We start from the raw sequence: 24,655 nt of genomic DNA, 5'->3' as shown, positions 1-24,655 counted from the left end.
CCGCAGAATCCTTGACATGTTCAATCCCAACCCCCCCCCCCCCCGCTGCATCCCATCCCCCGCCACCTTCACCACCTCTCTCTTTCTCTCTCTCTCTCCTTTTGGTCCTCATCAGTGATTTAGTTATCAAAGGTGAATTAGAGTCAGGAGAGTGGCAAGATTATGCATGAAAAATGCTGACATGCCATGTCTGAATATTAGATATCTGTCATGATAACATGGAATACATTTATGATCATATATTTATGTTCTAGTCCCTAGATCCTACATAGTCAAAGGATTAAAAAACTGCATTAGAAAGAAGTTAGAAAGATAGCAAAACTAAGCAGAATCACAGGCAATAGCAAATGAGGAACCCCAAGTAAAAATACAAGAGGATGCACAATTTGCCTATGAAGTTAGAGCTAGACAATCCTTAGAGATCATATAGTCCAATCCTATTTTTAGAGTTGAGGAAATTGAGACCCAGAAAAGCTGAAATCATGTGGTTTAATATGTGCAAGAAGCTGCACTCAGTCTTTTGTATATATTATATCATTTGATGTGCATGACTGTAATCTGGTAGGCTTTGTCCCCATTAAAGAGGAGGAAACTGAGGACCAAACTGGTACGATTAAGTAACCTCCTATAATCACAAAGCGTTAGGGGTAGACTCAGAATTCCACTCACTTCTCTTTTCACCAACGCCTGTGCCTCAGAACCACTTCATTACACTGAAAGAACAAGGGGCAGTCTGTAGGTTTCTGGAACCTCAGTCTAATCTTTAAATATATCCTTTATTTACCCCCTGAAATGAACGGAATAGTCATTTCATTATTCTTATTTGAAAGTGAAAGGATAAGATCCAAACAAATACATTTAAAAATTTATCATAAGTAGATGAAGTGTAAAAACAGTCACCTATGATAACGTAATGTGGAGTCCAATGTTGGTGCTCTTAATGCAGTTTTAGAGATCAGCAATGCAGTGCATTCACCCAAGAAGCATGTCTCAGTGATTCTCATTTAGGTTATGGGGCTAAAAATGTGTATATTACATGAAGCAATGCTTATCTGTTAGTGGACAGATATCTTTATTCTTCTGTGTAAATCAGAGGGTGATAAAGGCAGAAATAAATCTAATAACAAAATAAGATACTTCATTCTTTACACTTGATCTTAGCCAAAAGGCCGAGAAGCGATAAGTTATTTCATTTTTTTATGATAATTGGAACACTTTATGAAAGTTGTAATTTTAATTCTTTGTCCTCATAAACACAGTAAGCTCAGTTCAACCAAAGTTACTGGCTCTTTCCTCTGTTCCAGGTGCTATTGTGGCATAATATATCCCATTAAAATCATATACTTGATTTGGGGATCATTAATTATCTTTGATCAATTGTATTCAAAGGCCCATATTCAATTGAGCATTTCATAAATAGTGTTTGATGTTAATGATGACAACAGATTCAGTGAGATTAAACTTAGTGATTATTTATAGCAAAATTTCAACAGAGTTTAAAGAAATTTAAACCATGCATTTTGGATATCCTAAACAGTCAGATCTGTATCAATTTACAAACTGTGTCTGTCTATAGAGAAAAAAAAAAGGAGAATGAAAGCCTTGGTTATTTCTGAGTAGAATGAACACTGCTATTTTTAAAAAGAAACTTATCTCTAAAACTTTTAAAGTAAAGAAGAGTTCTGTCCCTGTGTATTTTCATGATAATCTTCCTATGGCTTTTAAATAGAATTGCTGGTCTGAGGTATGGAAACCAAGTAAATTACAGGAATGTTTATAGAGGGCCTGAGTTTTCGGAAATTGTATTTTATAGATCGTGGGTTCTTGTTTTGTTTTGTTTTGTTTTTTCTTTTTTTTAAGACTTCCATCCTGATTAGGATCACCAGCCCTCCCTCGCCTACAAATGCTCTGGTTAGCTGCTCACCTATGTGGCCAGTAAAATAAAAGCTATAACACAGATGAATAAAGGTACAAAAGTAGCAACTGAACAACAAAAGAGAAAGAAGGTAAACTCAGAGGTGTCCTAACAATAAATAAAAGTCACAAATATCATGAGATTCAATAGACAGTCACGGCAGATACTAAGTTCTAATTATTTATCTAATGATAATTCATAGTCATGAAGTCACTTCTGACACGATGGATATGTAAATTTCATTTTCCATGAATTTTTTCATGTTCTTTCCTTTTCCCCATCATTATCACACAGTGCTACACCAAAGTCTGGCTCAAAAAGTGCCACTTTTCGTTCACAATGTAGAAGGATTTTATGAATTACATTGTTGGGAGACAGTTCTCCATGGGTCTCTTGTGCTTCTGTGTGTCCTATGAGAGGTACTAACTAAACTTTCTTTGAACTCTTTCAAAGACCTTTGTATAGCAAACTGCATAGGAAGATAGGATCCTATTTTTTTCCCTCTGGAACAGAAGAAAACCAGTTACTACCCATTATAAAAGATTTGGGGTTTCCTAAGCAAGCTCAGGTTTCTGTCCTGTAATACCACCGCCCGGGCATGCATGCACTATCTTGGCTCATCTGTGTCACTCCTCTGTGCTATGATAGCTTGAGGAACTGACTGACATATGCTGATTCTCATGCTTTCTGTTGTATTGTGAGTAATCAAATCCTCCGTCTCTAATCTAGGAGTCTCGGGCCTTCTGTTAACATTCATGAAATTGTGGTATCCTCTGACCCAAGAATCTTGGGTGTTCAGACAACATCCATAAAACTGAGATAGGCTAACTTGTTAGCATGCAAGTTGGGTAAAACCTCAGACTCTGCATAGTTCTTGAACTGTTTCGCTCATGAAAATATCATTTTAATAATGTGGCAAATATTTCTCTTATATGTTGTTCAAGAAAGTGCTATTATTATACATGAATTTCATAATATACCCAAAGTTTTTGGTGTGCTTTTAGTTCAAGGCTTCTAGACCTCCTACAGGAGACAAGGAATATAAGTAAAATGCGGTACTAATCTTTTGGAATTTACTGCATAGGAAAATAAAACTAGAAATGAACTAGACATCTACATAAATACCTATACTTAGTAAGACAGAATATAAATGCCAATAAGAATGTCAGCGGGTTACATAAGTGAGAAAAAAATACAATGCAAGATTCTTAGAGTTAATTATTTCTTCCGGATTTGATTGCAGAAATGCCTTTTATATAATCAGCTTTCATGACATATACAGTCATTGCTTGGAAGCATCCAAGGACACCGCAGAGAAGGCACTCACCACCTTGCAAAACACTCATTTCCGTATTTGATAGCTGTGGTTGTTAACATATTATTTCTTGAATTAAAAACTGCCTAAAGAGAAATTCTATAGTCTCACCTACTTGCAGCTCTAATCCTCCTTCTGCAGAAGCATCCTTCAAATGTTGTGTAATCTCAGTCTTGACTGGGCTCTTATTCAGCCATTCATTTCTCAGCATACATCTCCCTATGTGACATTTGCACAAATGATCATTTAAGTCCAAATATACAAGTTTTCGTTTCCCCTGTTAAATTTCATCTTACCGATTTCGACCTTGAATTCCAGCGTGTTGAAATAATTTTGAATCTTGATTCTGTTTTATGGCTATAGCAAGGTTACAGCATAATTTTATGATCACAGGACATGCTACAAAAATTACTGAATGAGCTTTGCAATTATATATTGAACCAATGAGTATGCATAAGCTTAATGTTATTTACCTGTGGAAGTTTAGCAAGAACTGAAAAAAAAATTGAAGTACAAAACCTCTGAATACCATTGCATGGATTTCATGTGATATTTCCACTTGTTATTTTTAGGAAAATGATAAATTAATTATCTGACCTCTCTCTAAAGAAATGAATTAGGAAGACTGTGTGTTCCAAAATGTTCAGAGCAGAGGAATTAAACCACATAGTGTTCAGTGTTATTAATGATAATGTATGGCTATTGGAGCTAAAGAGCTTTCATATGTTCTCTTCATTTCTCTAACTAATTAGATCCTTTCATTAGAACACAATCAATTTTTCATGTTCAATGTACAGATAATATGATGATTGATGTCTTTGCCACCAGCTACATGATATAGAAATATTATATATGAATTTTTAATAATTTTACAAAACAGAATGTCTGAGTTTATTTTATATGCATATGTTTCTTTTTCCCTTTTGGCATTCTTATTGTTCTTCTCCTAAATTTTGATACAGATAGTTAATTTAAGTAGCCATTACCAGATATTATCAGCCGAATATGATTAATATAATAGTTGGGTTCTTAGCTATGAATTAAAATAATAAAATACATATTAGCTGTTTAAAAGTATTTTCCTGATGCATAATCTGATGTTTTTTTTTAAAGATTTTTATTTATCTATTCATGAGAGACACACAGAGAGAGAGGGAGAGAGAGAGAGAAACAGAGGGAGAAGCAGGCTCCCAAGGAGCAGGGAGCCCGATGCGGGACTCGATCCCAGGACCCCGGGATCACGACCCGAGCCAAAGGCAGACGCTTAACCATCTGAGCCACCCAGGCGCCCATAATCTGATGTTTAAAAATATATATTTTCACAATGAATTATATTCATTAATATTTCATAAGATATTTTATATTTTAATATGCACTTGTATATATACAATATATATATTGTATTCTAGGTTCTTTGTAGAATCAATCTCATCTGAAGTTAGTAAATTTGTATTATTTTAGTTGAATATAATAACTTGATAAGTTAACATAAAATTAATGACATGGAAATTAAACGTAATGTCTATAACTGGCGTATTAGACAGGTTGAATCTAATAAGATATAATTAGAGAAAAAGCTGTATTTTCCTCAAATCCGTATGTTCAATATGCTTTTGCAGAATCCCTTTCAGGTCCCTGTAATACATCTCCATGAGATTTTATAGCATTAGAGTCACTGTCAATGATTAGAGTAAGTCCTATATTGGGGGTGGGGGAAAGAACAAGAACAACTCAGTTATTAATAACTCTGGTCCTAAATAAATCTAAACTTCACATTTACATCCAGTTAGCTGCACTTTTCCCCCTTCATTTTGGGCTTGAACTTTGGGTCCAGAACACCCATTGGAGAAGGGGTTAAGGCTTAGTCTTTAGCTCTCCTTAAGGGTCAGTGCAAGGAAGGGGATTTTGGGCAGAAGTGCAGAAGTCTTTTTGTACTAGTTTCTCTGTAGTTCTCAGTTGGCTAATGCTTGCTGACCATCATGCCATGCCCCTCCACTGTGGCACATCTATGAACACTGGCCTTTCTGTGGGGCACATTTGTGACTTCTTCAGATACACTGCCTTATAACACATTCCCTTTGTATAGGACTACACAATTCCCTCAAATGGGTTAGGTGTGCTCTAAAACTCCACCCACCCCAGCAACTGTTCCCAGTGGCACATCTTATACTTCTTTCTGCCTTATCTGGTAGCTCTCATGTGCAAGCCATCTTGATCACTTGAACCACTTCATCCACTGCAAACTTGCACATTATACACATTCTGCAAATGCAGTAATGTAGACCTTTTCCCTTATACTGCCTCCCCCACTTTTTTTTTTTTTTTTACCATAACTGCTCAAAGCTTGGGAAAAAAAAGGCATGAGAATCAGGTAATAGTCACTATGTTCATATACATTCCTTTATGTAATGAACTGGGCCAAGCTCTCTCAAGAATTATCTTACTGAGTGTTCCTCAAATGCAATGTTAGTCCAACACCTTTCTATAACTGAGCACTTCATCAACTGAGAAGAATAATGCTACCCTGGACCTTCGGGGTTTTAAAACCCCAAAGTTTTAAAAGTGGTTCCCTTGGCTTAGAGAAGAAAACCCCATTCTCCTCCTGTGTGCGTCCATATATGTGTGTTGGGGGGACATCGGTAGAAAATAGAGGAGGGCATATGAAATCACACAATATTCTCCATGAAGCTGACAACTCTACCGTGGCTTTCTGACACCATTCTGTTGGATTTCTGAACCTCTCTTACACGGGTTGATGGAGAGTTAAAACTATCGAGCACATCTGTTGTCAGTTATGAATGTGTTTAGACATTCTTAGCAGATTGTGGACTATTTATTATCTGTTGTTCTCAATTTTGGAGTTTCAGCAATAATCTGAGTCATCTAGAGAGTCCCATTCCATTGGTCCTTATGTTTTATATACATACAAGTACTTAATTTAAAATTTCAGTTAATAACTTCAGCATGTTACAGCGTTTTGCTTGGAAAAAAATCCTTCATTTTGGTTTTGAATCATAGAAGTTCTCCTGAAATTAGTTTGGAAATGTGGCATACTTTACCTCTTCCCTGGGAGATGAAAAATTCTGAAAAGTATTACAGAAAAAAATACTTAATTTTGTTTGCACAACACTTTTTAAATATAAACTACTTATTTGTATTTATTCTATCTGATAGAACAAGTACGGCTAGAACAAAATTTGGGGAACAAATATTTAAAAATAACATTTAAAAAGTAACATAATGCTTCTGAAATTCAATGTGATCACTCTGAAGACGAAATGAATTGCAGGTTAAAGTCAATTATCAATGTCTTAAAAGTGAGTGATTCTCTAGATCTTACTACCCTCTTTTTATTCAATCTCAAAGAAGCTTGTGACTTTAAGTAAACCTAGAAATTAACAGAAAATCTAATCTGATACTCTAACATTCGGCTGAGATCGTATTTCAGTTTTGCCATCATTCTGATGATTAGAATAAGTCCTATATTGGGGGTGGGGGCAAAACTGAGTGAATGGCAAAACTGAGTGAAGAAAAGGTCCACTTACAATGTATTTTTATTCTATAACCCTACGTTCTATGAACACATAAAAGGCAACATCAAGTCAAAATAAATTTGCATTTAACTGTGCTATATCTCTGCTTTTTTTCTCCTCAAGCGCAAGTATTGCTACTTGGAGCCTGTGCTGAAGTTACTGATGGTTGTGCTTACGTTTAGTAGCAATCCATTTTTCAGACTTGGACAGCTGAGACACCAGTGTTGCTCCTTAATCCAGACAAAGTGAACCAAAAAGAGTCATATAATTTTCTTACAGTGATGCAGGGATCACAAAAATATATTATGTCATACTCTAATAATACTGGGTCAAAACATATGAAAGAACATGCCTCTCCGATAAGTCCATAGCATTACCAGGCCATGAGATACATTCATAAAAAATAAGAATATGGGGTAAACCTTAGCCCCAGGACCAACAGAAACCTGCAATGGGCAGTTTTTTAAAGAAAAGAAAACATTACTCAGTATGATTTTCCAGCTCAATTTTACCATATTAGCTTAGGACTGAGCATTTAAAGAGTTGCTAATCTTATATGGACAATAACTATCAATAGTTCAAATTATAGGTTCATTATACATTTATTAATACATCAAAAGAGAAAGCTTCTTAATTTCCTAATTGGATCTTAAGGCTTCTGTATTTAGGGAGTTATTAAGGATTCAGAGTTTAGGCCTCGAGTATGGCAAAACTGGATTCAAACGTCTGCTCTGTAATCTTGGATGTTCATCATAAATTCTCCCAAGTTGGTATTCTCATGTGAAAATGGAAATCAAATACCTCCCAAGTTTCTTTTGGAGCTTAAATTTGGCTAGTGCATGGTAGTGCTCAACAAGGCAAGTCCCCTACTGGAATCAGGCAAGTAGTCTAAAAAAAGCAAATTTCCTAAGGGAGTCCACACCTTTCTTTTTTCCACACATGACGCCCTGTCTCAGCATTCAGCAGCCCGAGTGCAAGTGCCTACTTACCTGTGTGCCCCTTGCATGATGGGCACGTTAAGACAGGGGACGGTTCTTGTTTCTCCTTTGTTTCCAATACACAGCAGGTGACCAGGTGCATTTGGCATATGTTAATATAGATAAAATAAGCATTTGTAAAATTAACTAAAGTGACAATGGAAAAAAATTTAGATGCATTTTGGCTTATTTTCATGATTATTAAAGTGTATTTAACTGAGGCATAAAATGTTCATCTAAAAACATTTTCTATTACAGTGTGGACATGAAAAACAACAGCTGCTGAATATCTATACACATATATGTATATGTAACATATGTGTATGTGTGTGTGTTTACACATAACGTATATGTACACACATTAACTATATTTCCCTCGTTAAGAAAACTTAGGTCTAGTACCTCCTTCCAATAATAATAAATGCTTCTTATCACTACTATGAATCAATAATATCCACTAATAATGTTGACAACTATATTAATTAATAAACTTTTACTGAGCTCATGCAATGACTTTACAATGTACATAGCATCAAATGAGACTTTTTCCAGAGGGCTTTTATTCCAAATTAGACAAACCAGACATAAACACAGAGAATGAAGTTTAATGCATTCAGGGAAAGAATGAGTGACATCATGGCATATACATCAATACCTAATATTGAAAAGGAAAGTGAAAGATTCTAAATTGCTTAATGCAATTTCATCACCATTATAAAAAAATACCCATAACAGCCATAAGAGCTCAAGCACACATTCTGGGAGAAGGTTGACGCAAACGTCTCAAGTCAAGAAGGACCCTGAATACATTAATCACTGAACAACTATTAAGGCAGAAACAAGGGTTGCATTACCCTAGATTCTGAGTAACATGGCATAGAACAGAGTTGCTCTAGGGAAAACTGTTCATAAAAAGCTTTTAATGGAAGTGAAAGATCACCTTTCTAGCAGTTTCTTTATGATCCTAAGAACAGATGAAGAGATGAAAAGAGGTATGTTTTAGTGGACCTATTATCGCTATCTGATCATTCTTTCTTTTTTTTTTTTGACTCATGAATTTTTAACACAAGCTTTAGTCATGTTTCTTTTGCTTCTGCATATCTCAAGTGATTACAAAATGATATTACTTCATGGAAAAAGAAACTTGAAAGAAAACACCATTTAAATATTAGTAACTTTTTAAAAGAATAATAATAAATAATGACTAAATCCCCATTAAATGGAATATATCCCTAAATATACTTATTAAATATTTAATATATATAGATATTTAAGAAAGGTAAAAATTTTTGTGACTGTGGTACATTTGTTTCTACAAATTCCTCTCTATGTGTTCTGCCAAACAATCTGTTCTGATACCATCCAGATTTTTTTCTAATTAAAAATATATCCACTATCATTAAATATGTGAGTAAGCTAAACTTTGCAATCATGTGTTATTTTCAAGCTCTGAACCTTTCCAACTGAATAACTTCAGCTTACTAGTTCAACATTTCTAAGCCTCTGTTTTCTTGACTCTTCGGTGGTAATTTACATCACAAGTTATTGCAAGGGTTTAGTAATATAAGATAATTTAGTCTCCAATAAATGCCTGGCACCTAAGCAATACTATTTCATCAAAAATGTTAGGTTTTTTTTTCTTTAGTAAGTTTTATGATTATGCAGGGATGTTTCCTTTACTCTATCAGAAATATGAAACTATGATGATGCTGCTGCTGCTGCTGCTGCTGCTGCTGCTGATGATGATGATAGGGAGAGGAAGGAGGGGCGAGGCAGAGGGAGAGGGAGAGAGAAAATCTTAAGCAGATTCCATGTCCAGTGCAGAGCCCAATGTGGGGCTCCATCTCCCAACCCTGAGATCATGACCTGAGCTGGAAATTAAGAGTCCGATGCTTAACTGACTGAGCCACCCAGGCGCCCCAGAAATATAAAACAATTTAAAGATCATTATAAGATCTGAAAGTAAATAGGAAGAAAGTTTACTACATACAGATACAGCTTTCATCAACTGCTTTATTACTTGTACTCAGGAAATCAACAATTAAATCGAAACCTTCCAACTCAACAATCTGGAAGCATTCTTACCCTAGCCAGCCACGATTCTGATTTCAGTAAGTTCACATGTGAACTGAAGAGTAAGAAGTCTATAAAGTTATTTTTTTTCATGAAAAGAGCATTGCTATTTGTCAGAAGATCAAAGAAATGTTGGATCAGTTTTACCAGAAAAATAGAACACAGGGACAAGGAAATCAAAGACCAAATCATTATCATGATGTCTGTTACTAAGGCATCTCAATGTCTTAGTGTGCAGATGGATGGAGTTCAGGAAATAAGTCAAGAATGTCATTGATTATTTAGGAGTAAAGGAAATTTAAATTAGTGTCTCATAGCACTCCAAGCTACAAGTAGCTTTTAGTATATTGTATATTTAATATTGGTAATTACAATGAGACACAAATCTATAGCATATTTTATGAAATTATTTGTAGGTAGTTGTCCTTATAGGTTCTAGGCCACAGTAACCATTATACAGGGTTTGGGGACGAGTTCAAAGTCAGTGATTTTGTTAGCAGCTGAGAGAAGACAAGAACACAACTCTTTCTCACTGATGTTTTCACTGAACACCATCTAGATTTTTAAATAGCTTTCTTTTTTTATGTTTTATTTATTTATTCATGAAAGTCAGAGAGAGAGAGAGAGAGAGAGAGAGGCAGAGGCAGAGGGAGAAGCAGGCTCCCCGCCTAGCAGGGAGCCCGATGCAGGACTCGATCCCAGGACCCTGGGATCATGACCTGAGCCAAAGGCAGACGCTTAACCATCTGAGCCACCCAGGCTCCCCTTAAATAGCCTTCTTACCAACATCTGTGAACTATAAATAGGAGGATAATAGCAATGTTCCAGAAAATATTCAATATTTGTAGCAATACAAATCAAATGGGTCAAGTGAAGAACTGACAGCCCAGAGATCCTTTAACAAGTTAGTTACATTGTAGGATGCCGAAAGAGCTGAGGATAACACGCCAGCCTGATAAACCATTTCCAGGATTGTATGATTCTTTGTGGATTTATGCCTTTGCACTCTTCAGAAAATAAAAGTATAACTTGAACGAAAGTCCAAGTTACATTTGTTGTAACAGTAGTTATCATTAAAATTCAAGGATTTCTTTGATATTTATTGGTCAAAATTAACCAGTTTTAAGCTGTAATAGTCATTGTTGGAGTATGAAGTTATGGTTATACGCATATGAGCAGCAAAACGACCAGCAATTTCTTAGCCATTTAGGAAGGACTCAGATACACTGAAATTTATAGATAGGGAAATCACAATGAAGGTTTTTGTGGAAGTATTTTCTTAACATTTTATACTAAGATAAGAATCAGTCATGTAAAAAGACACCTAATTACCCTAATTTTATATAAATGTTTTAAATAGATGCCCAGTGATTGTTAATACCAATATAGAAATTTACTTGATTTGATTAATCTTAGACTATTTCAAGAACACAAGTAATTTTATGTAATAAAATATATCATAATTAAACTGCCCCAGAATCTCTCTCTATTGATTGGAATAGATAACTACTCCATTGTTGATTAAAAATCTTTTCTCCGTGGAATTTTCTATTAAGAAATTTGTCATATTTAAAAATTCTGGACAAATTTTCATAAAATACATTGCTTACTGTGTACCTGACACTATAATAAGCATTTTATATGGATTATTCCATTTAATAATATTAATATCCTATAAAATGGGCTATTATTACCTTCAGTAACAAAAGAGATATAGAGGCTTAGAGAATTTCAGTAATTTAATTAAAGCAAAACTTGTTGCAAGGGGTAGAGCTGGAACTTAAACAAAGATTCATGGTTATATTAATAGCTCTCTAAAACACTTAAACCTAACAGTTATTGAGCACATACAGTGTGCCAACCCTCTGCAGAATACTTACTACGTTATCAGTTAATGCAGTCCTCACAATTCTATAAATTATGTGTGCAACAGGATGGCATTATGCCAAACTGTCGGCCTAGAGAAATTGAAACTCTGGTGAATCTCTGTGTATAGTGAGTGAACATCTGGAGTTACAATAGATAAAAACTGAGCAGACTTCATACATCACGCCTTACTATGGGTATGGGAAAACAAAGTTTCAGAAAGCAAAATTATGTGGTGGTTTTTAAATATGGTCTCATGTTTTTTTGACACTCAAATGGAGAGGTGAGGCCTCTGTCAATGCCCTTTGAATTTGGCTAATCTGCAACCAATGGAAAGGAGAGGAAAGGACATTGTGGTACTCCTGTGGCTAAGCCCTATGAGGCAATGCAACTTGGGTCTTATTTGCAGGAACACCTGCCCTTGGAGCCCTGGGTCTGCGTGTAAAAAGCTTAACCACGGAGTTGCCATGCTGTGAGAAGGCCAGGCCACACTGAGAGGCCATGAGTAGGTGCTACGGGTAGCAGTTCTTACCTTTGCATTATCCTAGATTAGACACCAGATACACAAGTGAACAGAGATTCCAGATGACTCCAGTTCCCAGACACTGAGCCATACTACAGCCTTCTAGTCTCACATTCAAAGCTCCAGAATGTGTGTATCAGACACACACCACTCCTGCTCTGCTTTTTTAAACACTGACCACAGAATCTGTGAGCATAATAAAATGGTTGTCTTATCCTGATAAAATCTGGGGTGATATGTTATGCAGCAATAGCAATTGGAACAATGTTTTTAACAATTTTAAAACAATAATCATAATGCTAAGATACACCTCTAACAGCAGACATTCTTTAGCTAAAATAGACCATTACCAAAGAGAACTTGAAAATATAGTTTAGTGTGTAATATAGATCATAAAATACATCTACAATTAATATTTCATTTATGGATTTCAAGAACATAATGAGTGAAAGAATGGAATGAAGGTAAAATGATCTCAATCTGTGCTGTTGATTATGGTTGCTAGTCACTGGCCACGTGTGGCTATTGACTATACTGAGATGTGCCTAAGTGTGAAATACACACCAGAGTTTGAAACTTAGTATGAAAAGAGATGTAAAAAAACCTTATTCATAATTTACACTGATTCACCACCAAAATAATATTTTGGACATAGTCTCAATAGTTTTTATATTGATTACACATTGAAATGAATAATATTTTGGACAGTGGGTTACATAAAATATACTAATTTTTACCCATGGCCTTTTACTTATTATTGTTTTTTTGACTCCTGAAGATTTAAAATTTAACTGTGCTTCAACTGATGTATCTATTGGACAGAACCATTATACTCTCCTGCAAAACCTAGACATTTAGGAAATAAATAGAACAGAATCTATTTAATAACCCTCATCTTGCCACAATTTTTGGCAATTATGAAAAGTAAGAGGACGAATTTTAGTTTATCTAATAACTTCTGTAACCCCAGTCACTGATAGGTGAATTTTAATTGCTATCACTCTAAAATAGGGAGAAAATAAGACTTTGTTTTAGAAACACACACAGGAAAGCTAACGCTGTCACATCAGATGGTGAATGTTATTAAAGCAAAGATGCTTTATTTACTGTTTTGTTGTAACTATTTAAAATTCTCATTATTTTAAATTCTTTATTTTTACACTAAAATAGCTTGAATCAAAACTTTCCACATATTTTCTCGTTAACTTTAAATTTATTTTCTCGCCCCTCTGACCTCTTACCAATGTAGCCGATTTATATTTTTCTAGATTTTCACATCTTTTAAAGCAGAGACCAGGAGTGATAAAAATGTAGTAAATAAGATGATCTTTAAACAGAATCTCAATATCTTAGGAGCTGTTAAAAAAAAAAGAAGAACACGTTGACATTTCAAAAGTAAGAAGATTTCAAAATGCATTACAGTTCAAAAGTGGACGTTTCTCTTCGAATGTTAAAATAACTGGGCACACGTAAATCAGTATATGTGTTAGCCTTTCCACCCCTCGTCAAAAACCACGCACACTCTAACCACAGGCTAACTTCTTTTCTCCCAGTGAACACAGGCTTCTCTTTACCACTCACCATTCGTTTCTCTGTCACTCTTAATTCCAGACTTCACTCTATCTGCCAGGCTGCTTGAGAGCTGCCACCGGTTTCATCTTAAAAGCCTGACATTTAGTCTTTTCTTCTCAGCTTCAGTCAATCAACTATTTGAACTTTGTGAATGTACCTTGCAAAATAGGTGGATAGTGTCAACCTGACTAAAAACTGTGAGATTGACTGTTTCCTTCCCTCGAGAAGTGTGTAATTATGCCAAATGCAACTGTTGGCTTGCTTGTCTGATGGCCTTTCCAGCACGCGCTCTCCTCAGAAAGACCTGAACACTGTCAGATAACAGCTGTGTGAAGCAGTTGGTGTCACCTCTGGGAAAACACCTGTCAGCCTCTATGTACAGTCAAAAGTTCAGTGAGCAGGGAGACAGTCAAGATGGTGCAATTACAAGAAGAGAAGGAGATGTCTCTAGAACAGAATGCAGATTGGCCAGGAGTTCTGCCAATAACCACCCGTCATTATGTTCTGGAACAGTATAAAAGTCTGACTAAGGTTTAGAGCTTCTGTTGCAAGTTCAAATGTCTTCAGGAGCCAGGCAGGTGAAATACATTTCTATTATTATTGCTACTAATACTGTTAAAATTGTTGCTGGCTTATGTGACATGGCAGGTATTGTTTCGGGCGATATACAATATATTCATTTAACCCTTACACAAAGGCTAGAAGGTAGATACTATGATGCCCTGCATTTTACAGATAAATAAATTAAGGCTCTGAGTAATGTGCCCTAGGTCACACATTAAGCAAATGCGGGATTCAATTTCAAGCAGTCCGCTACCAGAGACTGGCCTTAACGTCCAGCCATACTGCTCCTGGGAGTGGTGATGACACCTGTGTCAACCTAGAGAGCAAATGTATTGCCTGAAGACATTCAAATCTGATCACAAGAAGTCCAAATGCATATGCCATCCAGTTTAGCTACTGATTTGTCTACAGTCCCGGGCAAAATAAAAGTTGGCACAATTTTTCTAAACTCCAGCCATGTGTTCTCATGTAATTTGAAATAAACCTAAACATCTCACTGTAAAACTAAGTTTTATTTATATTATCAAAATACATGCTTTAAAAAGTCTTTTCTAAGATTTCCTTACAGTATTTTTACAGTATGCCTTACAGTATTCCTTAATCCTTAAGTTCACTGCTTGTTTTATTTATAGTTCTAAGGTAAAGAAGAAACAAAATTTTAGAGTATACATAAATAAAAGTTGTTCACTTCTTCAGTCTAAAATGGAAGTTTTAATGAGTCTTCTTTTTTTCCCAAACCAACAAGTAAATGACTGAAGAAAAAAATACACTGATTGTTGCTTATCGTACATAATATTATGATTAAATCTAAGACTATAACACTTTACTTTTTAAATATTAACTAGTGGGGAAACTATTATAAAATATTGCTCTTTTTTTATAATTAATGACAGATGTGATAGAATAGCCACTTGCTTTATATCAGGTATTTTGATTTCTAAAAACTCTAGTATCAAAACTGGAGCTGCTTTCAATCACTTGCTGTCTCCAAAGCTGGGTTGCTGGGGCACCTGGGTGGCTCAGATGGTTAAGTGTCTGCCTTCGGCTCAGGTCATGATCCCAGTGTCCTGGGATCGAGTTCCGCATCGGGCTCCCTGCTAGGCGGGGAGCCTGCTTCTCCCTCTGCTTCTCTCTCTCCCTCTCTCTCTCTCCTCCTCTGTCTCTCATGAATAAATAAATAAAATCTTTAAAAATGAATAAATAAATGAAACATTAAAAAAAAACAAAAGAAGCTAGGTTGCTGACAAACACTTCTCTTAATTTTCTTTCTTTTTTTCCCCACTTCTTTTAATTTTCTAATACAGAGTCTTGGATATGCAAGAGAGAATTCTCTCCCATCATCTTGACCTGGTTAATAAGTAAAGAAGGGAATGTCCAAGTCTGTATCCATTACAGCACAAAGGTACTCGCTCCTGTACCTGTGCATTAAGAGCAAGCTTCTGCTGCATCAGCAAGACAAACTCCCAAAGAATGATCCTTTATTGACTGAACTGTCCTCCTCCATCTTGTAAGGAAGAATACTTTCTGTTCTGCACTAGACAATTATTGACCAGTGCTAATGCCTAAAAATGGAAAGTAAACTGTCTCACAGAAAAATGTATTCTCAAATCAAACTCAAGAAAAACAATTGTACCCGTTCTGAGATTCTATGGAAAGAAGCCAACCTTTCAAACTATCTTTAGTTACATTTAGAGGATTTTCAAAATGAACTTTCACTATTTCATATAAAGGCATATATTTCAAGTACAGTATTTTCTATTTATATTCTATTATAAACAAACAATATACACATACTTAGTTTTGACTTATAAATAAGCAACAGACAATCATAAGATTTTAATGGGAGATTCAGTAGCAAAATAAATAGAAATATATTAAATAAGTAGAAAAGACTTTTGTTTTTGACTGTAAAATAAAAATATAATGTTACTATTATAAACCAGTCAATATTTTTTCTTTTTTACTTCCCAAATCTGAGGATAAAGACCTCTGTATTATCAAGGGAATGAAATGAAAGCAAAACCTTATTGTGATTATTGTGATACTGGGTGAAAATAGTCCGAATTTTCTGCATTCCAGAAACTTTTCTATGTCACATAACCAATGGTTCAATTATGAACACAAGAGATAAGAATATGATGAAAATCCTTAATCAGGTTTAGTCTAATGACAAAATAATGGAGACATACCCAAATATTTAGTTTTGTTGATGGTTTAAAAATGCAAAATAAAGCATTATTTATTCCCCTTTTCAGCCACGACGGAGTTGCTACAATCACCTTGCCCTACTGTCATAAACAATGAAAAACCTGAACAATATATATGAAACAAACGTGTTCAGACATTGAACGCAGACACAGGACTGAGAACACCAAGAAATAGGAAATGTGAAGTCAATCTTATAATAACCACCTCAGCTTTCTGCCAGGAGGCACTTGCTAGATCATTGCATTGAAAAGGCAGGCAAGAGATGCAGCTGAGTGGACACAGTAAGCTTTCTGAGTTGAGAAGGCAGTTGGGATATCTAGAGCAAAGGGCTGGAGAAAATGGAGCTCTGTGGAGAAAGAGATCCAGAAGTCTGCAAAGGGGTCTTCTTGAAGTTGTTGGCTATCCTAATAGGTGTGTAACAGTATCTCATTGTTGTTTTAATTTGCATTTCTCTGATGATGACATATGACTTAGGTGAAGTGTTTGTTAAGGTCTTTGGCCATTTTTAAATCAAGTTGTTTGTTTTCAGCCTGGTTCAAAAGAGACACTACAAGCAAGCTCAAGATTTAAAGGAAGATATGAATATAATGAAGAGGCAAAGAAAGGCATATAAAAAAGGCCAAATTGAACTTCTTTGGATTAAAAACACAGTATCAGAAGTGAAGGACTTAATAGATGGGATGAATAACTAATTGGACACTATCCCCAAGCGATCAGTGAAGACACAGCAGTATCAAATATCCAAATTGATTCACAGAGAAAAATAAGTGGAAAAAAATGACAAGTACTTCAGAAACCTTCTAAAAAATATCAAGATGTTTAAAATGCATAAATTCGAGTTCAAGAAGAAGGAGAAAGCAGAAAGTATATTTGAAAAATATTCTAAATTTAATGAAGCCAATAAACCTGTCAAAACCCTAAGCTAGATAAACTAAAAGACAGCCATATCAAAGTGTATCCTTATCAAACTGCTGAAAACCAATGAAAAACAGAAAATCTTAAAAGTAACCTGATGAAAGAAGCCTTTTTTTTAATACACAGGAGCAAAAATTATTATATCTTTCTCATCAGAAATTATGTGAGTCAGAAATCAACAGAATGACATTTTGAAAAAGCAGATAAAAAACTTGTCAAGCTAAAATTCTATATCCAGGAAAATTGTCCTTCAAGAATTCAGACAAAGTATTCAGACAATCAGAAGCTAAGAGATTTATTGCCAGCAGATCTGCATGTTTTTCAGATGGAGGGAAAAGGTCACCAGAAGGGAATCTGGGTCTACATAAAGAAATAAAGAACACTGGAAATGGTAAATATGTAGATCAATACAAAATACTTTCCAATTCTTAAGTTTCTTAATTGTGTAAAGCAAAAAGTTTAAAACAAAGATAATAACAATATATTATGTGTGAATAATATATGTAAAGTGTAATGTGAAAAAATAGCTGAAAAAGGCAATAGAAGGTAATGGAAGTATACTGTTGTAGGGTTTTTATTTTATGTATGAAGTGATATAACAGGATATGAAGGCAGATTTTTAGTGGTCCTCCAAAAAAGATTATGTGTTGAATACTGGTCCTGGTTTGCCCCAGAAGTCCTCTTTATGCCTTTCATATGGACATAATTATTAAAGAGAACCCTCTTTCACTCTCAAATGAGCCCTAGTTCAGGGAATATATTATATGGTCGCTCTAATCAAGTAGGAAGATGTGCCAATATTTAGGCCATAAATACTGGTTTGTAGCAATAGGTAAATGTGATGCATCAAAATCTAGTAGGAAGCCTGTTAAAAATAAAGCTGTCTTCCCTCCTTGCAACACTCTCCCCATCCAAGTGAATCTGGGGCAGGAAATGGGTCTTTAAAAATCTAACATATTATTTGATACAACTCAAATTTTGGGACTGCTCATCTCCCTATTGCAAGATTTTCACTTATTATGCCAATAGCAAACACCAATGTAAACATTTTGTGCAAACTATTACTACGACAAGGTTTTCAAGGGGTCCTGATGGTCTAAGTGGTTTTTGTTTTTTCTTTTTCAAATACACTGTGTAGCCCAGAAAGATCTCGGAAGGCCTTTCAAACTAAAACATTAGTGGGCCTCTCAGTTCTATGGAAATCATGAGGAAAAAGGGAGAGCAGGTAATGATGTAGTTCAATTCTTAGGCTGATAATCTGAATTACTCTAAGATGTGATTAGGTCCATATTCAAGGAAAATGAAGTTGTTCTAGGAGGTGGGAGAAGTTTAAAAAGGAACTGTAAGTAAGACAATCATATTCAGATAAACACAGTCACCTTGAGAAACCTAATATAATCACAGACTCAAGAGTATGTTGGTTGTAGAAAATAGCAATAACTTTCTTATTTTAAAGAGTTGGCGAAACTGAGGCCCAATGAGTTCTAATAATTTAAATTACTTATCCAAAAATAAATCTTGGTTTTAGAAAAAACTATATTTTGTTGGCTGGCTCTTATTTCAGTTTTTTTTTTAAATCTCATATTTCCCAGTAAATTTTGGGTTATTTACTCTCAAGACTGGCTGTCTGAGTCTGTCCCTTCAATTAACTTGCATAATTGAATCATATAAGTCTGCAACGATCTGAAAAAAATCATGGGTATGAAATCTCATTTAGTTACATTATTTCTGAATAGACATCCAGAGGGTCAAAATATGCTTTTTTAAGTAAATGAATAAAATGTCTAAGGAAAGCAAAAGTCCCTACACTTATAATGTATATCAAACAGAAAATTAAATGGCTCTAGCATATGTAAAGAAATAAAAAAATCTTTCGTTTTGCCAAGGTTTCTAAATTCTTTAGCCATTCAATACCTAAATTCAGTTTCTAATTCGGGAACATAAATCACTGTTTTGATTGTTTTTTCATAGTCCATACCCAGTCTCATCACTTTTTCACAGTGCGATTTATTGGGGTGTTAGTTTTTGTTTCAATATAGCAAAATATCATCGGGATATAGTTTAAAAATTCTCTTGTTGCAGGAGTACCTTCTCTTAAAAAGGCAGAGTAAAGACTATAGCATGAGAAAGCATGAACTGTTCTATGCAATTCAGGATCATCATTCTTTCTTCTAAAGACATCCAAATGGCCTACAGTTTAATGGCCTCCATGATAAAACACACACCATCATACTTCCATTATGGATGGGTATTAATAGCCAAATGACTGAACTTCTGCCTTACCTAATTCAAACGAATGGGTTTTGTGTTCAATGTATTAAGGCACAAGGCAATTAATCCTTTTCTTCTTAAGTTACTGGAGGAGGGATGAGATGAAGAAAAGAAGGAAACTAACAATTTTGTGATGTTATATTTACTTTATACAAATCATTTAATCTTAATAATCCTTTGAGGTAGGTGGTGTTACCCGCATTTTACAGATGAGGAAATTGAGGCAGCTCAGAATGGTTATGTGTTCAAGATTCACAGCGTAAATAAATAGCAGAGTAAAACTTTGAATCCAAATTAATGTGACTCTTAATCACTTCCCTGCACCAGTGTGGAAATAAGGCCCACTCAACAGCAGCTTCCGGAAAATTCAGTAGTTAATTTGTCCTTAGGAATAGCTGTGCTTCAGATATTTTTATAAAATTCCTATTTATGAACATTATATAGTTCGTGTCAAAGGAGCCCCAAATACCTGCTCTTGCAAATCACTTTACCTTCCAGAACCCCCTGAATCTGCCCAAACTTGATCTCTTTTATACCATTTGCATTTCCTGACAGATTACTGCTGCCCATGCCCAACCTTCTGGCTAAGTGAGTCAGACAATGGCCATTTCATGTTGGGCAGCTTAGGCTGCATGAACATTTGATATTCCATGGTTAGTCCCTGGTTTCTAGCAAGACCCCATAGCAAACCAGAGCTATGTCTCAAAAGGAGGGTAATTATTTGCAGAAGATGGCACACACACACACACACACACATATATATAGGCCAAAAGCTAGAGGTCTGCTTGCTAGAGGTTCCATACTGTAGTCCTCTTTGCCATGGATACTTCAAGTATCATTATTGGATGTCCTAGATAATGAGGCCTTTTTGGTAGGGAAGCTTAAACTGCAGCCTGAAACTGCTGCAGAAACTTCTCTTTTTCAGGGCCCCATTCAACACTCGCAGCCTGTCACTTTGTAAATGGGTCAAAATTACACATGTGTGTAAATGGCCCACATCTTTTTGAGAAGGATTAGAGGGAGATTTCTGATGGGTACTCTCACTGGTGGTGCAAGGTACTTCCTCAAGGGGACGTGACCTCCTCTTAAATCAAGGAATTCTGGATCTATGTCTATGAATTGACATAGGTTTGGAGAGGGAGTGAGAAGCCATGGTTCACCATTGTGGATACCTGAATCAGGTTTATGGCTACCAGACCTAGAGCTTTTTCAGTTACACAGATCAAGTGTAATCTAGTGGTCTGCCCATTTATTTTGCTTGGGACACCATGATCAATTACTACCTCTAAAGATCTCCAGGGGCCAAGGTATTCTGATGATCTATATGTCCTTGCTGCCCTTTAAAGTAGATGTTTCCACCTGTCTTTGTCATGGGCTTCTGCTGCTCTGAGATCCTATAATTCCCATTGATATCAGGGAATCCATTTTAATAGTAGTATGCTAGGCTGCATAATGTCCTCCCTCCCTCCCAGCAAAGATGTCCATATCCTAATATCAGGTATCTGTGAATATGTTACATTACATAGTAAAACAGACTTTGTAGATATAGTTAAGTTAAGGATCTTGAGATGGAAAGATTATTCTGGATTATCTAGGTAGGTACAATATGATCGTATCCTTTTAAGAGAGAGACAAGAGGTCAGAGGGAGGAGATGCTACACTGTGCTTTGAATATGAAGAAAGGGACCATGAGCTGTCTCTAGAACCTGAAAGAGACCAAAAAAACAGATTTTCTGCTGCACTTTCAACAAGGAAGTAGCCTTGGTGTGAACCCCCGTAAAACTTATTTCAGACTTCTGACTTCCAGAAGTATAGTAGAATAACTTTATGTTGTTTTAAACTACTAAATCTCTCGTAATCTGTTGTGGAACAATAGGAAACTAATACAGATGTCACCCTGTAGAATAGTGGTTCTCAACCAGGATGAACTTTATTCCCTCTAGGGCTCGACTGGCACTATCTGGAGGCACTTTTGATTGCCATGATTCACAGGAGGGTAATTCTGGCATCCAGAAGGTAGAGACCAGTTTATCCTGCATTGCACAGAACAGGCCCTCAAAACAAAGAATTATCTTGTCCAAAATGTCAACAGTACTAGATTAAAAAATCCTGCCCTGCATTCACATGAAAGGAGAGGAACCACAGAAGATCACAAGTGCAGGTATTCCCTCACTAATGTATTTTTCAATGCCTTACTGAGGGCAATGTCTTCTGGACCTTCTCATGGAGCATACTTGCACCTGATAAATCCAGCCCAGCATTTCTAAATCTCTTTAATCTTTGGGTGCCTTCCTCCACATCATGCTAGAGTAGCTATGGCGTGTCAGCCTCATTAATGTAGGCTACTGTCATGGAGTCCAGTGAACTACATAATCTTTCAGAACCATCTCTTGCTGCATAAGCATTAAAAAACAGAATTTCCTTAGTTGCTCCCATGACAAGAAAGAAATGGTATTATGTGAAGTAATAGAGGTGTTAGCTAACACAATGTAGTTATCATATTGCAATATATGTTTCAAGTCAATGTTTTTCCCCTTAAACTTACACAATGCTAAATGTCAATTGTATTTCAATTTAAAAAAGAAATTAAAAGAAAAATAAAGGGGCACCTGGGTGGCTCAGTAGTTTGAGTGTCTGCCTTTGGCTCAGGTCATGATCTCAGGGTCCTGGGATCGAGCCCACATTGGGTTCCCTGCTCATCTCCCTCTGCCCTTCCCCTCTGCGTATGCACTCTCTCTCTCTCTCAAATAAATAAATAAAATCTTAAAAAAAATTAAATTACCTCCCCAACCTTAACCCCCCCTCAAGTATACCCTTATCAATGAATTCAGAGTTGGCTTTTTAGTTTGTTCTCCTCCAATATCCTTAGAGTCCATTCCCATTCATTCCTTACGTTTCTGTTGAAATATGTGCAAAGATTTGCAATTCTTTTGATGTGTAAGCTATTTCCTCTTGGGTAATATTATGTACCTGTCTCTCTTGGGACATGCTGAGATTTGAACCTAGTTATAGGTCTAAGAGCAATAGGATGTATTGGCATCCTCTTTCAACATATTCACCAAAGAGAAGGTTATCTTAGGATTTTCAAGCAGAAGGCAAGTCTCAGATACTGGAGGGAAAGCTAATTTTTATGGGATGGGAGTCTTTTCATCTGTGTCCAACAACAAATGTACCCATTCCAAGATTCAGAGTCCCATTCTTTATCAATCGATGCCCTAAATTTCACATGAGAAATTTGCTGAGACTGTGAATTCAACTAGCACTGTAATACAGCAACTAACCCAGTTACATTTTGTGTTTGATTTTCAGCAATATCAACCCTGCAACCACCAGAAATAAGAGCTTAATTTAGGGCTATTATGGAATCTCTCTGATTCTCAGATAGTGATTTAAGTTTAGAGTTAACAGGCCTGAGCTTGTCATTTTCTCTTTGTTATCCCTCAAGTGCACTCAAAAGAATCCGCCCCACACCATAGTCATATTGGCCACATGCAGTTCCACATGGGCTCCCAAGGCATGAGCTTCAGTTGGTACACCAACACAGTCAACCACAGGCATTCATTCATGCATTAATTCCATAAATGTTTACTGAGATTTATTTTTTACTAGTTCTTGTTAAAGATTCTAACAACTTCTCATCAGAATGTTTAATGCTGTCCTCAAGAAAAATTTTAGAACAGATTATTTTAAACAGCTCTTTTTTCAACTCTTAATAATCTCTCATAATGCATTTGTATTTGTAAAATTTTTAAAACTTTTTAATTTTTTATTTAATTAATTTCTTTTTAAGATTTTATTTATTTATTTATTTGAGAGAGAGAGAGTGCACAAGCAGGGGGGAGGGCAGAGGGAGAAGGAGAAGCAGACACCCTGTTGAGTGGCGACATGGGGGCCGGATCTCAGGATGCTGGGATCGAGATCTGAGGACCTGAGCCAAAAGCATATGCTTAACTGACTGAGCCACCCAGGAGCCCCTAAAACTTTTTTATATACAGCATAATCTTATTTAATCATAGGAATCCTCTTTAGAAACTAACATGAGTTTAGTCAGACTAAATGATACTAAAATAAGTATTTCCTGTTTTGATACCAGACATAGTACATAAGTTAAATGATACTGAACTTAAAAATCTTGATTTTGGCAAAGTATTTCATAAATTTTCCTAGGCCAGCCAAATAGTCAACATTAGAGAAATTTGGCTATATAAACTTATAGGTTGATGGATTTACAAGTCTTTGAAATTCTGCACTCAAACTGTAATAATTAACTTATTTTATCATCATCTATGTATAGAATTTATATAGTCCTGGAGAGAGATCTTCTAAGATATAATTTACCACTATCTTATTCATTAGTCACCAAAAGGTAGGTTGTTTGAGTCTGGGTTGCTAATATATTAGAAAATAGAATAAAAATTTTTTAAAGGGGAATTATAAAACAAAATTAACAAAATGAATGTCAGCAGTGAAAAATATAAAGCTTTGATTTTACATTCAGATAAATAAATCGCATGAACACAGCATGAAATTTCACTTGCCTAAATTGTATTTTATATGAAAAAGATTTTAATATTTTTTTGATTGAAAAGTCTTTACAATGTAAAAATAAAAGCACTGCTAAGTAAGACATCCATTAAACTTGGGTTGCATTAATATAAACATGGTAAGGTATACGGTGAGAGATTCAGGCCTTAGGAAAGCCTTCCTTTCTAGAGTTCAGACAATAATTGACAAAGTCTAGATATCTAAAGTCCCCACTGTTTATAAAAGTTATCAAAAATTTGGAGAGAAACCAGGCAAGGACAGCAGGGAAATAATAAAAAGGCTTAGAAACAATTCATGGGAAGGATGTTGAAGGGACTGAGATTGTTAGCAGAGAAAAGACAAGACGAGAACAATGATGGCAGTCTTCATACATCTGAA

General features: G+C 35.6%; 1 protein-coding gene and 1 pseudogene across 10 annotated transcripts in view; both read right to left on the bottom strand.

Moving 5' to 3' along the window:
* Positions 1-24,655, bottom strand: part of RALYL (RALY RNA binding protein like) — a 682,789-nt gene that overhangs the window by 293,383 nt on the left and 364,751 nt on the right. The window lies entirely within an intron of this gene.
* LOC112823757 (U2 spliceosomal RNA) lies at positions 1,037-1,181 on the bottom strand (annotated as a pseudogene).

The sequence above is a fragment of the Callorhinus ursinus genome, unplaced genomic scaffold (assembly GCF_003265705.2).
Source record: "Callorhinus ursinus isolate GAN/ISIS: 27379988/994484 unplaced genomic scaffold, GSC_fseal_2.0 scaffold5, whole genome shotgun sequence".
In the NCBI taxonomy this organism is placed as follows: Eukaryota; Metazoa; Chordata; class Mammalia; order Carnivora; family Otariidae; genus Callorhinus; species Callorhinus ursinus.
Note: the sequence above shows the minus strand (reverse complement) of the source record. Positions and strands in the feature narration are given on the sequence as shown.